The sequence below is a fragment of the Oncorhynchus nerka genome, linkage group LG15 (genome assembly GCF_034236695.1).
Source record: "Oncorhynchus nerka isolate Pitt River linkage group LG15, Oner_Uvic_2.0, whole genome shotgun sequence".
Lineage (NCBI taxonomy): Eukaryota > Metazoa > Chordata > Actinopteri > Salmoniformes > Salmonidae > Oncorhynchus > Oncorhynchus nerka.
In genome coordinates this window covers 97678293-97691232 of record NC_088410.1, presented here as the reverse complement: position 1 = coordinate 97691232, position 12940 = coordinate 97678293, and the positions used below count along the sequence as shown (strand labels likewise).

At 38.3% G+C, this 12940-nt stretch overlaps 1 protein-coding gene across 1 annotated transcript in view; it reads right to left on the bottom strand.

Moving 5' to 3' along the window:
• Positions 1 to 12940, bottom strand: part of LOC115119712 (semaphorin-3D-like) — a 173947-nt gene that overhangs the window by 160659 nt on the left and 348 nt on the right. The gene's annotated exons all lie outside the window — the stretch shown is intronic.

Below are 12940 nucleotides of genomic sequence, written 5' to 3'. Positions count from 1 at the left end.
GTGAATATACAGTTGAAGTGGGAATTTTACATACACTTAGGTTGGAATCATTAAAAATTTGTTTTTTCAACCACTCCACAAATGTCTTGTTAACTAACTATAGTTTTGACAAGTCGGTTAGGAGATCTACTTGGTGTATGACATAAGTCATTTTTCCAACGATTGTTTAGAGACAGACTATTTACACTTATAATTCACTGTATCACAATTCCAGTGGATCAGAAGTTTACATACACTACGTTGACTGTGCCTTTAAACAGCTTAGAAAATTCCAGAAAATGATGTCAAGCTTCTGATAGGCTAATTGACATCAGTTAAGTCAATTGGAGGTATACCTGTGGATGTATTTCAAGGCCTACCTTCAAACTCAGTGCACCTTTGCTTGACATCATGGGAAAATCAAAAGAAAACGGCCAAAACCAAAAATTGTCAGGTTTATCCTTGGGAGCAATTTCCAAATGCCTGAAGGTACCACGTTTATCTGTACAAGCAATAGTACGCAAGTATAAACACCATGGGACCACGCAGCCATCAAACCGCTCAGGAAGGAGACACGTTCTGTCTCCTAGAGATGAACGTACTTCGGTCCGAAAAGTGCAAATCAAACGCAGAACAACAGCAAAGGACCTTGTGAAGATGCTGGAGGAAACAGGTACAAAAGTATCTACATCCACAGTAAAACAAGTCCTATATCGACATAACTTGAAAGGCCACTAAGCAAGGAAGAAGCCACTGTTCCAAAACCGGCATAAAAAAGCCAGACTACGGTTTGCAACTGCACATTGGGACAAAGATCATACTTTTTGGAGAAATGTCCTATGGTCTGATGAAACAAAAATAGAACTGTTTGGCCATAATGACCATCATTATGTTTGGAGGAAAAAGGGGGAGGCTTGCAAGCCGAAGAACACCATCCCAAATGTGAAGCACGGGGGTGGCAGCATCATGTTGTCGAGGTGCTTTGCTGCAAGGGGCTGGTGCACTTCACAAAATAGATGGCATCATGAGGAAAGGAAAATTATGTGGATATATTGAAGCAACATCTCAAGACATCAGTCATGAAGTTAAAGCTTGGTCGCAAATGGGTCTTCCAAATGGACAATGACCCCAAGCATACTTCCAAAGTTGTGGTAAAATGGCTTAAGGACAACAAAGTCAAGGTATTGGAGTGGCCATCACAAAGCACTGACCTCAATCCTATGGAAGATTGGCGGGCAGAACTGAAACAGCGTGTGCGAGCAAGGAGGCCTACAAAGCTGACTCAGTTACACCAGCTCTGTCAGGAGGAATGGGACAAAATTCACCCAACTTATTGTAGGAAGCTTGTGGAAGGCTACCCGAAACGTTTGACCCAAGTTAACCTGTTCAACCTATGGGAGCGCTATGTCATTATTGGATAAAAAGACGTGCCCGTTTTAAGCGCAATATTTTGTCACGAAAAGATGCTCGACTATGCATGGAATTGACAGCCTTGGAAAGACAAAACTCTGACGTCTCCAAAACTGCAAAGATATTATCTGTGAGTGCCCCAGAACTAATGCAACAGGCGAAACCAAGATGAAGTTTCATACAGGAAATGCCCCAGATTCTGAAGGCGCTGTGTTCCAATGTCTCCTTATATGGCTGTGAATGCGCCAGGAATGAGCCTGCGCTTTCTGTATATTCCCCGAGGTGTCTGCAGCATTGTGACATGTTTGTAGGCATATCATTGGAAGATTGACCATAAGAGACTACATTTACTTGGTGTCCCGCCCGGTGTCCTGTGTGTGTAATCTGTAGGTCCATGCGCGTTCCATTTCTTCTGAAGAGAAAGTAAACTGCCACGATGGATTTTATCGTCGATAGATATGTGAAAAACACCTTGAGGATTGATTCTAAACATCGGTTTGCCATGTTTCTGTCGATATTATGGAGTTCATTTGGAAAAAAGTTTGCGTTTTAATGACTTAATATATATATATTTTTTTTCCCTCCCCAAATGTGATGAACAAAACGGAGCGATTAGTCGACACAAATAATATTTTTTGTAAAAACTGAACATTTGCTATCTAACAGAATCTCCTCATTGAAAACATCTGAAGTTCTTCAAAGGTAAATTATTTCATTTGAATTCTTTTCTGGTTTTTGTGGAAAATGTTGCATGCTGAATGCTAGGCTTGATGCAATGCTAGGCTATCAATACTGTTACACAAATGCTTGTTTAGCTATGGTTCAAAAGCATATTTTGAAAATCTGAGATGACATTGTTGTTAACAAAAGGCTAAACTTGAGAGCAAATAGATTAATTTCATTTCATTTGCGATTTTCATGAATAGTTAACGTTGTGTTATGCTAATGAGCTTGCGGATAGATTTACACAATCCTGGATACAGGTTTTTTTTCGTAGCTAAACGTGACGCAGAAAATGGAGCGATTTGTCCTAAACAAATAATTTTTCAGGAAAAACTGAACATTTGCTATCTGAGAGTCTCCTCATTGAAAACATCCGAAGTTCTTCAAAGGTAAATGATTTTATTTGAATTCTTTTCTGTTTTTTGTGGAAAATGTTGCATGCTGAATGCTAGGCTTAATGCAATGCTAGGCTATCAATACTCTTACACAAATGCTTGTTTAGCTATGGTTCAAAAGCATATTTTGAAAATCTGAGATGACATTGTTGTTAACAAAAGGCTAAGCTTGAGAGCAAATAGATTAATTTCATTTCATTTGCGATTTTCATGAATAGTTAACGTTGCGTTATGGTAATGAGCTTGAGGCTGTAGTCACGATACCGGATCCGGGATGGCTCGACGCAAGAAGTTAAACAATTTAAAGGCAATGCTACCAAATACTAATTGAGTGTATGTAAACTTATGACCCACTGGGAATGTGATGAAGGAAATAAAAGGCTGAAATAAATCATTATCTCTACTATTATTCTGACATTTCACATTCTTAAAATGAAGTGGTGATCCAAACTGACCTAAAACAGGGAATATTTACTCAGATTAAATGTCAGGAATTGTGAAAAACTGAGTTTAAATGTATTTGGCTAAAGGTGTATGTAAACTTCTGACTTCAACTAGTTATTGGCCAGTAGAAAGGAGAGAAGAGCTGGACGGTTCTCCCTTCACCTTAATCTTGCCAAGATCCCCCCTCTCTTGCCTCTGTAACTTCGGCTTTTCCTCTTGGGTAGCCAGAAAATTGGTTCAGAATGACAAAAAGAGCCCAGGGCAGATGAGTCGAAGTTGAATTCGGGAATTGAGGTAAGTATCTTCCGATCTGATTGTCAAATTGTAAGAAATTATAGCGGATACATTGAGAAAATAAACTTAAATAAATGACAAACTAATCACAATCTCTTTCTCTCTCTCTCTCTCTCTCTCTCTCTCTCTCTCTCTCTCTCTCTCTGTCTGTCTGTCTGTCTGTCTGTCTCTCTCTCTCTTTCTCTCTCTCTCTCTCTGTCTGTGTGACCTCAGGTTGCAATAATAAGGGATGGTACCCGCCTGACTCATCTTGAAACTATAAACCACTCAGCAGCATTTTCCCAGTGTTTCAACAGTATTGGTCTTCTCTCTCGGTCCACAGAGCCATGGTCCTGCAGTGTTTCACAGTATCGGTCTTCTCTCTCGGTCCTGCAGTGTTTCACAGTATTGGTCTTCTCTCTCGGTCCACAAAGCCATGGTCCTGCAGTGTTTCACGGTATCGGTCTTCTCTCTCGGTCCTGCAGTGTTTCACAGTATCGGTCTTCTCTCTCAGTCCACAGAGCCATGGTCCTGTGTGCTTAGGGTGGTCTTTCCTTGATTCTGACTAGTCTCCATGTCCCTGCTGCTGAAAAACATCCCCACACCATGCTAGTGATGGTGCCAGGCTTCCTCCAGATGTGATGCTGGGCATTCAGGCCAAAGAGTTCAATCTTGGTTTCATCAGACTAGAGAATCTTTCTTCTTATGGTCTGAGAGTCTTTAGGTGCCTTTTGGCAAACTCCAAGAGGGCTGTCATGTGAATTTTACTGAGGAGTGGCTTCCGTCAGGCCACTCTACCATAAAGGTCTGATTGGTGGAGTGCTGCAGAGATGGTTGTCCTTCTGGAAGGTTCTGCCATCTCCACAGAGGAACTCTAGAGCTCTGTCAGAGTGACCATCGGGTTCTTGGTCACCTCCCTGACTAAGACCCTTCTCCCCCTTTTGCTCAGTTTGGCCATGCGGCCAGCTCTAGGAAGAGTCTTGGTGGTTCCAAACTTCTTCCATTTATGAATGATGGAGGCCACTGTGTTCTTGGGGATCTTCAATGCTGCAGAAATGTTTTGGTACCCTTCCCCAGATCTGTGCCTTGACACAATCCTGTCTCTGACCTCTACGGACAATTCCTTCGACCTCATGGCTTGATTTTTTTCTCTGACATGCACTGTCAACTTGTGAGACCTTATATAGACAGGTGTGTGCCTTTCCAAATAATGTCTGATCAATTGAATTTACCACAGGTGGACTCCAATGAAGTTGTAGAAACATCTCAAGGATGATCAATGGAAACAGGATGCACCTGAGCTCCATTTCGAGTCTCATAGCAAAGGGTCTGAATACTTATGTAAATACTGTATTCTCTCTCCCAAGATCAGAAACCTCATCCCATGAGAGGCCCATAAGAGGTCCATGAGAGGCCCATGAGAGGTCCATGAGAGGCCCATGAGATGTCCATGAGAGGCCCATAAGAGGTCCATGAGAGGCCCATGAGAGGTCCATGAGAGGCCCATGAGAGGTCCATGAGAGGCCCATGAGAGGTCCATGAGAGGCCCATGAGAGGCCCATGAGAGGCCCATGAGAGGTCCATGAGAGGTCCATGAGAGGCCCATGAGAGGCCCATGAGAGGTCCATGAGAGGCCCATGAGAGGCCCATGAGAGGCCCATGAGAGGTCCAAACCCTGCCTGCCGCCCACAGTGCCTGGCTGACCATAAAACAGGTTAACTCTGATAATAAACCATCTAAAACCATCTAAAAGGCCCAGCACCAGAATCCAGCCTCACCCCCCCCCCCTCCCCCCTCAGCCCAGACGTCACACAGTCAAGAATAACTCCTGGCTCTAAAACATGATACCTTCACTACATGATGTTAGCATAACGTAATACCTTAACGTGAGTTAAATAAACACAATGATGAACACAGAGAGAAAGATCATAAAACAACTTAACGGATCTCAGATGCATAACGTTCGCCTGCAGAATGACAAACAGACCGTAGGATTTGAACCATGGCGGTACCAGTGTGAGATTGGGATGCTCTCAAGTCCTATGCGTGTAATGGTAAATACAAAGCATACTGTGTTCAAACAGAATGAAGGGCATATAACTCATGTGAATTGCAGGACTTGATGGATATATGGCAGGATATATATATCTCGGCTGCTAGACCATGGAAACCCATTTCATGTAGTTTCTTTCAGATGTGATGCTTGGCATTCAGGCCAAAGAGTTCAATCTTGGTACGTTTGACATCCTTGGAGAGCTCTTTGGTCTTGGCCATGGTGGAGAGTTTGGAATCTGATTGATTGATTAGTTATATATATATTGATGATATATGGCAGGGCATTGATATATGGCAGGGCGTTATATAGTTATATATATTGATGATATATGGCAGGGCATTGATATATGGCAGGGCGTTATATAGTTATATATATTCATGATATATGGCAGGGTGTTATATAGTTATATATATTGATGATATATGGCAGGGTGTTATATAGTTATATATATTCATGATATATGGCAGGGCGTTATATAGTTATATATATTGATGATATATGGCAGGGCGTTATATAGTCATATATATTGATGATATATGGCAGGGTGTTATATAGTTATATATATTGATGATATATGGCAGGGCATTGATATATGGCAGGGTGTTATATAGTTATATATATTCATGATATATGGCAGGGTGTTATATAGTTATATATATTGATGATATATGGCAGGGTGTTATATAGTTATATATATTCATGATATATGGCAGGGCGTTATATAGTTATATATATTGATGATATATGGCAGGGTGTTATATAGTTATGATGATATATGGCAGGGTGTTATATATATATATATTGATGATATATGACAGGGCGTTATATAGTCATATATATTGATGATATATGGCAGGGTGTTATATAGTTATATATATTGATGATATATGGCAGGGCATTGATATATGGCAGGGCGTTATATAGTTATATATATTGATGATATATGGCAGGGTGTTATATAGTTATATATATTGATGATATATGGCAGGGTGTTATATAGTTATATATATATTGATGATATATGGCAGGGTGTTATATAGTTATATATATTGATGATATATGGCAGGGTGTTATATAGTTATATATATTGATGATATATGGCAGGGTGTTATATAGTTATATATATTGATGATATATGGCAGGGTGTTATATAGTTATATATATTGATGATATATGGCAGGGCGTTATATAGTTATATATATTGATGATATATGGCAGGGCATTATATAGTTATATATATTGATGATATATGGCAGGGTGTTATATAGTTATATATATTGATGATATATGACAGGGCGTTATATAGTTATATATATTGAATGATATATGGCAGGGTGTTATATAGTTATATATATTGATGATATATGGCAGGGTGTTATATAGTTATATATATTGATGATATATGGCAGGGCATTGATATATGGCAGGGCGTTATATAGTTATATATATTGATGATATATGGCAGGGTGTTATATAGTTATATATATTGATGATATATGGCAGGGTGTTATATAGTTATATATATTGATGATATATGGCAGGGTGTTATATAGTTATATATATTGATGATATATGGCAGGGCGTTATATAGTTATATATATTGATGATATATGGCAGGGTGTTATATAGTTATATATATTGATGATATATGGCAGGGTGTTATATAGTTATATATATTGATGATATATGGCAGGGCGTTATATAGTTATATATATTGATGATATATGGCAGGGTGTTATATAGTTATATATATTGATGATATATGGCAGGGCGTTATATAGTTATATATATATTGATGATATATGACAGGGTGTTATATAGTTATATATATTGATGATATATGGCAGGGTGTTATATAGTTATATATATTGATGATATATGACAGGGCGTTATATAGTTATATATATATTGATGATATATGGCAGGGTGTTATATAGTTATATATATTGATGATATATGGCAGGGTGTTATATAGTTATATATATTGATGATATATGGCAGGGCGTTATATAGTTATATATATTGATGATATATGGCAGGGTGTTATATAGTTATATATATTGATGATATATGGCAGGGTGTTATATAGTTATATATATTGATGATATATGGCAGGGCGTTATATAGTTATATATATTGATGATATATGGCAGGGTGTTATATAGTTATATATATTGATGATATATGGCAGGGTGTTATATAGTCATATATATTGATGATATATGGCAGGGCGTTATATAGTTATATATATTGATGATATATGGCAGGGCATTGATATATGGCAGGGTGTTATATAGTTATATATATTGATGATATATGGCAGGGTGTTATATAGTTATATATATATATATATATATATATATATATATATATATTGATGATATATGGAAGGGCGTTATATAGTTATATATATTGATGATATATGGAAGGGCGTTATATAATTATATATATTGATGATATATGGCAGGGTGTTATATAGTTATATATATTGATGATATATGGCAGGGTGTTATATATATATATATATTGATGATATATGGCAGGGTGTTATATAGTTATATATATTGATGATATATGGCAGGGTGTTATATAGTTATATATATTGATGATATATGACAGGGCGTTATATAGTTATATATATTGATGATATATGGCAGGGTGTTATATAGTTATATATATATATATATATTGATGATATATGGAAGGGCGTTATATAGTTATATATATTGATGATATATGGCAGGGTGTTATATAGTTATATATATTGATGATATATGGCAGGGTGTTATATAGTTATATATATTGATGATATATGGCAGGGTGTTATATAGTTATATATATTGATGATATATGGCAGGGTGTTATATAGTTATATATATTGATGATATATGACAGGGCGTTATATAGTTATATATATTGATGATATATGGCAGGGTGTTATATAGTTATATATATTGATGATATATGGCAGGGTGTTATATAGTCATATATATTGATGATATATGGCAGGGCGTTATATAGTTATATATATTGATGATATATGGCAGGGCATTGATATATGGCAGGGTGTTATATAGTTATATATATTGATGATATATGGCAGGGTGTTATATAGTTATATATATATATATATATATATATATATATATATTGATGATATATGGAAGGGCGTTATATAGTTATATATATTGATGATATATGGCAGGGTGTTATATAGTTATATATATTGATGATATATGGCAGGGTGTTATATATATATATATATTGATGATATATGGCAGGGTGTTATATAGTTATATATATTGATGATATATGGCAGGGTGTTATATAGTTATATATATTGATGATATATGACAGGGCGTTATATAGTTATATATATTGATGATATATGGCAGGGTGTTATATAGTTATATATATATATATATATATATTGATGATATATGGAAGGGCGTTATATAGTTATATATATTGATGATATATGGCAGGGTGTTATATAGTTATATATATTGATGATATATGGCAGGGTGTTATATAGTTATATATATTGATGATATATGGCAGGGTGTTATATAGTTATATATATTGATGATATATGGCAGGGTGTTATATAGTTATATATATTGATGATATATGACAGGGCGTTATATAGTTATATATATATTGATGATATATGGCAGGGTGTTATATAGTTATATATATTGATGATATATGGCAGGGTGTTATATAGTTATATATATTGATGATATATGGCAGGGTGTTATATAGTTATATATATTGATGATATATGGCAGGGTGTTATATAGTTATATATATTGATGATATATGACAGGGCGTTATATAGTTATATATATTGATGATATATGGCAGGGTGTTATATAGTTATATATATTGATGATATATGGCAGGGTGTTATATAGTTATATATATTGATGATATATGGCAGGGCATTGATATATGGCAGGGTGTTATATAGTTATATATATTCATGATATATGGCAGGGTGTTATATAGTTATATATATTGATGATATATGGCAGGGTGTTATATAGTTATATATATTGATGATATATGACAGGGCGTTATATAGTCATATACTTTTGGACTATTTGCATTGACCCCCTCTCACCCTCACCCCCATTTTTAAAGTGATGCGTCTCTCTGTTTATTATCTATGCATAGTCACTTTACCTACATTTACATAAACTCAGCAAAAATAGAAATGCCCCTTTTTCAGGACCCTGTCTTTCAAAGATAATTTGTAAAAATCCAAATAACTTCACAGATCTTCATTATAAAGGGTTGAAACACTGTTTCCCTGCTTGTTCAATGAACCATAAACAATTAATGAACAAGCACCTGTGGAACGGTCGTTAAGACACTAACAGCTTACAGACGGTAGGAAATTAAGGTCACAGTTATGAAAACTTAGGACACTAAAGAGGCCTTTCTACTGACTCTGAAAAACACCTAAAGAAAGATGCCCAGGGTCCCTGCTCATCTGCGTGGAGGCATGAGGACTGCAGATGTGGCCAGGGCAATAAATTGCAATGTCCGTACTGCCTAAGACAGCGCTACAGGGAGACAGGACAGACAGCTGATCGTCCTCACAGTGGCAGACCACGTGTAACAACACCTGCACAGGATCGGAAAATCTGAACATCACACCTGCGGGACAGGTACAGGATGGAAACAATTCCTCCATCAGACTGTCCGCAATAGGCAGAAAGAGGCTGGACTGAGGGCTTGTAGGCCTGTTGTAAGGCAGTTCCTCACCAGACATCACCGGCAACAACGTCGCCTATGGGCATAAACCCACCGTCGCTGGACCAGCGGTTTTGTCTCACCAGGGGTGATGGTCGGATTCGCGCAGGGTATCCTGCTTCCTGCAGGCTCATCCTGACATGACCCTCCAGCATGACAATGCCACCAGCCATACTGCTTGTTCTGTGCGTGATTTCCTGCAAGACAGGAATGTCAGTGTTCTGCCATGGCCAACGAAGAGCCTGGATCTCAATCCCTTTGAGCACATCTGGGACCTGTTGGATTGGAGGGTGAGGGCTAGGGCCATTCCCCCCAGAAACTTGCAGGTGCCTTGGTGGCAGAGTGGGGTAACATCTCACAGCAAGAACTGGCAAATCTGGTGCAGTCCATGAGGAGGAGATGCACTGCAGTACTTAATGCAGCTGGTGGCCACACCAGATACTGACTGTTACTTTTGATGTTGACACCGCCTTTGTTCAGGGACACAATATTCCATTTCTGTTAGTCACATGTCTGTGGAACTTGTTAAGTTAATTTCTCAGTTGTTGAATCTTGTTATGTTCATACAAATATTTACACATGTTAAGTTTGCTGAAAATAAACACAGTTGACAGTCAGAGGACTTTTCTTTTTTTGCCGAGGTTATTACCTTAATTACCTCGACTAACCGGTGCCCCTGCACATTGACTCTGTACCGTAATACCCTGTATATAGCCTCCACATTGACTCTGTACCGTAAAACCCTGTATATAGCCTCCACATTGACTCTGTACCGTAAAACCCTGTATATAGCCTCCACATTGGCTCTGTACCGGTACCCCCTGTACCAGTACCCCCTGTATATAGCCTCCACATTGACTCTGTACCGGTACCCCCTGTATATAGCCTCCACATTGACTCTGTACCGGTACCCCCTGTATATAACCTCCACATTGACTCTGTACCGGTACCCCCTGTATATAGCCTCCACATTGACTCTGTACCATTACCCCCTGTATATAGCCTCCACATTGACTCTGTACAGTAACACCCTGTATATAGCCTCCACATTGACTCTGTACCGTAACACCCTGTATATAGCCTCCACATTGACTCTGTACAGTAACACCCTGAAAATAGCCTCCACATTGACTCTGTACTAGTACCCCCTGTATATAGCCTCCACATTGACTCTGTACAGTAACACCCTGTATATAGCCTCCACATTGACTCTGTACCGTAACACCCTGTATATAGCCTCCACATTGACTCTGTACAGTAACACCCTGAAAATAGCCTCCACATTGACTCTGTACTAGTACCCCCTGTATATAGCCTCCACATTGACTCTGTACAGTAACACCCTGAAAATAGCCTCCACATTGACTTTGTACCGTAATACCCTGTATATAGCCTCCACATTGACTCTGTACAGTAACACCCTGTATATAGCCTCCACATTGACTCTGTACCGGTACCCCCTGTATATAGCCTCCACATTGACTTTGTACCGTAATACCCTGTATATAGCCTCCACATTGACTCTGTACCGTAATACCCCGTATATAGCCTCGTTACTGTTATTTTATTGTTGGTCTTTAATTATTTTTTATATTTTCTTTAGTTACTTAATAGCAGGCTAGTGATTGCTCAAATCAAATCACATTTTATTGGTCACATACACATGGTTAGCAGATGTTAATGCGAGTGTAGCGAAATGCTTGTGATAGACAAGGATTCCTTCCAAACAACTCAGTGTTGAATTTGCAATTTTCAACTTGTTGTGTAATGTTTATGTCCAATGGCCGATGAGCACCGATAAGTTCTCTCTATAATTACTCTTCATTATTTATCCTCATATGTCAAGGATTAAAAAGGGTTTGCCAATAGAATATCGACTTGATTCATGATGACTGCTAGCTAAGATTTTGAAAGTATGATGTTGACATGATCAAAGCTACTTTCCAATCAAAGCTACTGTAAATATAAAGTGATTTGACAAGGCCAATGACCTTGAGCCTTCTTGGATGGGCACTCCTAATGTAACTCTATGTCAGCACCCAAGGGGCTTGAATTTTCGAGCTCTACCCTTAGACTTGGCGTTGAAGTAGTGTCCCCATGAGTGACAGAACACTGAGCCAATCACGACACAACCAGAGAGAACATTACCAACCACTACACTCTGTATTTTCCGCTGGCTGCCCAACCACCACAGAAAGCACTGAGCTGGGCTGAAACACCTGCATTTTTGGAGCTGCCTTACTCATGAAAACAAAAGAGATCATGTACGTAGAGTATGTGGCTTAATTTACTCAATCACAATAAAAATAAACATTTTTACATTGTTTGCAAACTGATATGACACATAAATCCCAAAATAACATGCAAAACAGGCAAGCCGAAAAAAAGAAGGAAAAAAAGTGGGGCTCATAACAAGTGTGGCTCTGCCCCACCTGTCCAGAATGACGGGTCGCCATTGATCTCAGTTACCAGCGGAGCAGGGTATCAAAACCGTTAAAGCACTGTGAGGTGTGAACACTGCACTGGAGTCCCACAGAGAGTGTAGTACGCAGCTTGCAGGATCTTTACAGTGTAGAGCGGGCAGCGCAGTTAACGTGTCAACGACAGCCTACTCAAACTCTCCAAGCATCTGTCTCTCTGCTTCTCTCCGTTTCTGTTTCTTTCTTTCTCTACTTAATTTGACTCTTTCCCCAAGTAGGTTAAAGTATCTTTCCCCATCTTTTGATATTGTGTGTAAAAGGTTAAAACGCATCAAATCAGTGCATATTTTTACCTTGTCTGCTCGGGGATTCGATCCGACGCTCTAACCACTTGGCTACCTGTTTCCCCAAATGGTTATATGCAGAGCCACAAACGTTTGCCAAAAATAATTTGGGTATTATATTGATTGATCTAGAAA